The 5,351-nt window shown below is 39.1% G+C and overlaps 1 long non-coding RNA gene across 1 annotated transcript; it reads right to left on the bottom strand.

Annotated features, from left to right (window-relative positions):
- Positions 1-1,993: 1,993 nt before the first annotated feature.
- LOC106943303 (uncharacterized) lies at positions 1,994-2,926 on the bottom strand. The gene is made up of 3 exons (XR_001423888.1): positions 2,754-2,926; positions 2,538-2,595; positions 1,994-2,054 (listed from the first exon to the last, which is right to left on the bottom strand). It is a non-coding gene; the product is annotated as an uncharacterized LOC106943303 (long non-coding RNA).
- Between the last annotated feature and the right edge of the window lie 2,425 nt (positions 2,927-5,351).

The raw sequence follows: 5,351 nt of genomic DNA, 5'->3' as shown, positions 1-5,351 counted from the left end.
TAGAGACTGAGGGCGTCTGGTCGTTTCTCTGAGCTTCACGCTTTGACCTCGGGATAAATCTGCTGGGACGTCCACTCTGGGAAGACTGGCAGCTGTCTGGACACGTTTTCCTCTTGGGAATAATCCGTCTGTAGGATATTGGACTTCGGATAAACTTGTTCTGTAGAACTCGGCTTGTTTTCCATCCTAATGCTGCCTTTTCCTTGTAAGGCAGCATTTGCTTGTTCTGCTTTTTAATCTTGTTACAGATTTTCTACACTTTCACACATTTAATAACCTGATGAAGCCCAGATCTTTAGTATTTCTCCTGGTATTTAGGGTTTTAATTTTGTTATGTTTTTTGTCCTGCTAACTTGTTTTGAAATTTATGTTTCTAAAATCTGTTCATCATAAACTCTGCTTTAGTGTTTGCTTCATAAATGTCACATGTGAATGAACAGCCTGTTGCCATGGCAATGATTGACTGAATCCAGATCAGCACTCAAAATCTGTATTTTATTTATTTTTAATTAATGTATAGAGGACTGCTGTTTTCCTTGATTTACAGTTTTTTAGATTCTGGGATATTTAAAGCAGGTGTGTCCAAACTTTTTGCAAATTTTCTACTCAACAAAAAAACTAAACATGCTGTAATAAACAAATAAAGTAGCCAGATATTTTGTTGTTGAAAAGGGATGTGTAAATTATTATAAATCTAAAACTTAAAACAGGGTTTTGCAGGTTTGCATTACTAAAAGACGTTTTGTAAATTTTCTATTTATCAATTGGGAAAAAAAAAAGTACTAAATTTAGTAAATTCTGAGTAATAAAATCAGGACTTCTTTCTTTTGAAACGCTTGATGCATTTAGCCAAATTTATTAAGTTATGGCAGCAGGAAAATCAACTTTTGAGTAAAAGTCACCTGATATATTTAGAGAATGTAAAGTATGTAAATGTAAAGAAAAGCAATGTAAAGTATGATATGAGAATGTAAAGTATTTGTCATTAAATAATCAATTATTTAACGACAAGTAATTGATGGTTTTACCAACATTTTCTAATGTAAGAAGATTTTACTTTACCCTGTTTAAAAACATAAAGTCTCATTTACTTCAAACGCCTGTGCTGTCCAGCATCATTTCTTGAATTAACGTCGAAGGCCACACAGAATAAGTCCAGGTGCAGCACATGGCCCTCGCGCCGCACTTTGGACACCCCTGATCTAAAGGGTTAAGGAATCTCTGGTAACACTTTATTTTGAAGGGTGTGCAAAAGACTGACATGACACATAACACCTGTCATGAAAATGAAGGAGTCTTCAGGAATGGTAGAAATAATGACACTTTAAAAGCAAAGTTGCTTTAAAAGTGCTAAGTGTCAACTTTGCATATTTTTTTTTTACTTTTTAATGCAAAGTTGCATCGCAACTTTCAATGAAAGTGTCATTATTTACTAAATGACCTGTTTATAACAGGTTTTATGTCACATTTATGTCATTTTTATGCACTCTTCTTCAAATAAAGTGTTAGTTTGATAAACTCAAACAGCATCTCGCTTGGGGCCCTCACAAAGCTAGAAACGGCCCTGCTAATATGCATAAGCATGAAAAGGCGTTCTTCCCTTCCCATTTCCTGTGATCTAAAAAAAAAGAAGTGTTTTTTAAGTCTGCTCAGGTTCCCTCTCTGCAACAAAATCATTCCTGTGATCCTCTTATCTCTTTGACAAGACTCACAATAACAAGTGAGAAGGTCACCCCAAAGACGCCGCTTTACTCCTGATAGAGCAACTTTCATTTGTCTCAAGTGCCACAAATAATGTTTAGATCAGCGGCCGCTGCGTGGCGCCGCCGTGCCAGAGGCGTTTAGAAGGTTACGACGGCAGGGCCGCAGCTGAAGCGCCTCCTCCGAGGAGAGCGGCGCCTGATGGCCACCGCCGTCTGTTCCTGCAGGTACTTAAAACTGGATGAGCGGCTAATGAAAGAAGCCAACCACAGTGGATTCCTCTAACCGATTTAAACAGGTGGCCACACAGAAAGGAAGCTAACAATATCTAAATAAGATGATCCTGCTGAACGCTGATGAGTCAGAGGAGGAAAATACGGATCGTCATTGTTTTAGTGTAACTAGAGATGTTAACGTGTCATTAAATGATGGGCAGAGGACCCAAAAACTGTACCAAAGTAAGAGCAGCACAACTTTAACATGTTTTTACTCAAGTAAAAGTACAAAGTAGCCAACCTGCCAAGAAATTACTCAAGTAAGAGTAAAAAAGTTTTTGGTATTTCAAGCACTGAGTAGCATGTCAAATTTTCAAACATTTAAAATTACATAATTGGACTAATTTGTACAAGTAAGAAAAAATAAATTCAGCAATTTTTTTTCCCAAATCAGTTTCTTTCAATATAAAACTTATGAAACTTTAACAAAAGCTGCAGGTGTGTGTCATGCTTGTTTTCAGAGAATCCAGAAATTTCACTCAAGTAAAAACAGAAAGCATAATGCAGTAAAAAGTCATTTTTTTCAGAAACGTTACTGAAGTAAATGTAAGTAGTTACTACCCATCTTTGACGATGTGCTGAAGGCCGAGCTCAACAGTGACAGCCGCCAATGTAGAAACTGGGGAAAAACATTCAGTTAAAAAGTCGACAACATATTAAATCTGATCGCGCTGTAACGAAAAGCGAGTCGTGATAATAATAAGCTCTGATGGGGCCACTCTTATGGCCCATCGATTTCCAATAGCTGAGATCATAGAAAGCTGGAGGGGTAATTACACTGTGCAAGCAGAGGTCGTCCTGAGCAAATATCATTATCATCAGATTAGAATGAAAGGCTGGCGCGGGTCGAGCGCACGCGGGTGAAGGAGACCCAGAGGAGACGCTTCTCAGCACACATTTCTGACCCTTCATCTGTCTCAATGTCCCCGGCTCGCTCACAGCTCCCCGGGTCAGCCCTACATCACACTGACATAAACAAGAGGGGGTGGCAGGTCAGCAAGGCGCGCCCATTAATCAGCCCGAGACAAGGCATATGATGAGAGTGATACCTCAGAGTAGCAAACAGATAAACAAGGTGACAACGCCGAGAGGAGAGCGGCGGCGTCTCTGAAGCAGAACCCGGCCAGCGCCGGCTCGGGAAAGAAAAAGAAATTATTCAGAAACACGTATGAAATGTCACCAAATATGAAAAAAGTTATTCTATTAAATTAAATTTGACATTTTTCTTTGTGTTTGGAAAGCAGTATCAGGTAAATAAAGTTAAATTAGTTTGAACTGGGGTTTGGTTATTAAATACATGAGAAGCATTTGATCTGCTACTCTAAACAATAATGTTAATAAATAAAACTAGGATTAGATTCAATCACCAGGAAATTAGGGTTAAGTTGCTTCATTTCCCAGCTCTCCTCTGAACAAATTACAAATTTAAAGAGGATCTATTTTTCTTAAAAATCCCAAACAGCCTGTTTTTTGACAATAATTTTATGTTAATTTTGGTGACTGGAAAATGAACCAATTGTTAAGTCACATTCAATTGGCACTGTGCCGTTACCTAGCAACCAAAGCTGAGCTCCAGCATGTCTGGTCAGCTGGTTTTACCTCTGTATTCACTGTACAATGGCTGCTGGAAAAGAGAAGTGTTTTGTTGTTGACTTATCATCCAGAAACCACTTCAACCAATCAATCAAGTCTATTTGTACAGCACATTTCAGCAGCATGGCAGTTCAAAGCAATTTGGTTGTATTGGCAACCAAAACTGTAACATTTGTTACAATTTTTAACGGTTGTAGGATTTCTCTTTTGTCGTTTGTGAAAGACCATAAGTCATTTACACCGTTAGTGCTAGATTCTCGCGTTGTTTGGTTGTGTCTACCCAGAATGCCCTGTGTTGTAGTCCACTTCCTGTTTTTGGAGCACATCCGTTCACTTCAAACGAATCGAGACTTAAGTTTCCAGGTGAACCAGAGTTTGCTTTTCAGGTTTGCATCAGAGTTGGATTACACACTAACATCTCCCCAAACCAACCAGAAAAACAAACTAGAGTTGGATTGAAGTGGACTGAACAGTTCTTGTGTGAACGCACCGTCAGTCACCGCTTAGAGGGGACTCTGGGGTTCACCGTAAACTTTCACTTGGTACTCCCTTCCTCCAGAGCAGAGATCCTAGGCAGCCCGGCAAGAGGTCAGAAGTGCCACAGCGATGAGTCCCTGATGTCTCTATCTGTGCAGCTCAGCGTGGGAGCTGGCCCGAGCCACCTGCATTAACATAAACAAGGCGGACTGCTGGGGTCCGCCTGTCAGGCGCTGTCACTGTGGAGGACAGAGGAGAGACGCCTCTGCATTAACCTCCAGGCTTATCTCACTCTCTGTGCGTTCCACAAAAAAGTGGGGATTAGTACTCAGTCAGGAATTGCTTTTGGGTCCTTGTCACTCCGGCATGATTACTGAACTCCCTCTTCTATACTCACACTATTATTTTCATCTCCCTCTTCCACTCTTCCCAAAAGGAGGGAATCCCTGAGGCTTAAGCATGGCAACCCAGCGGGTCTGAGCTGCTTTGATTTTTGGTGTCACCTTCGGTGAGAAGAAGTTCTCCCTACTGTGATTTTTACCTTTCCTTCAGCCATTTTAATACATCTGTGCAGTACGATGACACAAAAGGCTAAATTGATGCTTTTTGGTGGGAGAGCATCAGACTCTTTGGAATAAGGACAAAAGCACTGAGGACTCTTTGCTGGCCTGAAAAAGATTTAACCTGAACCATAAAGTTTCATTTTTATGCAATAAGAAAAAGAAATAAATTCATCTTTCAGTCACTACTCACTGCAAAAACACAAAATTTGTGTAAATATTTCTAGTGCAAACATCTCAGTACACTTGAAATAAGACAAACTAACTTACAAGAAACTTTTCAGCAAGATACAGGATTTTGTTTAGTCAATAATTCCTTAATATTGATGAAAAAGTTCCACTGTCAGATTATTTGACTTATAACATTTTTCCTGTGCTGGAAGTGACCTCTGCGAGTGGAACTAGAACCTTTTCATCAATATTAAGAAATTATTGGCTTAAAACAAGCTTATATTTATTGCTGCAAAGTTACTTGTAAGTCAGTTTTGTCTTATTTCAAATGAACAAAGTTATTTGCAGTAGAAACTACACAAAAGTACTTGGTAAGATTGTGTTTTTTTGCAGTGCACAGATCATACGTGACGATACAAACGTAGACTTTTAAAATGTTTTTCACCTCCCAGCTCGGTTTTTACACATATAACATGATTTCACTTTATTCCAGCTTCTGTAATATTTCCAAATAACATCACACTATGTGAAAATGGAACAGTTTACAAACGGTTCACATTTTCTTTCCTTGTTG

This window comes from Poecilia latipinna, unplaced genomic scaffold (genome assembly GCF_001443285.1).
Source record: "Poecilia latipinna isolate Pla-1442-1.1 unplaced genomic scaffold, P_latipinna-1.0 Scaffold99, whole genome shotgun sequence".
NCBI classification, from domain to species: Eukaryota; Metazoa; Chordata; class Actinopteri; order Cyprinodontiformes; family Poeciliidae; genus Poecilia; species Poecilia latipinna.
Note: the sequence above shows the minus strand (reverse complement) of the source record. Positions and strands in the feature narration are given on the sequence as shown.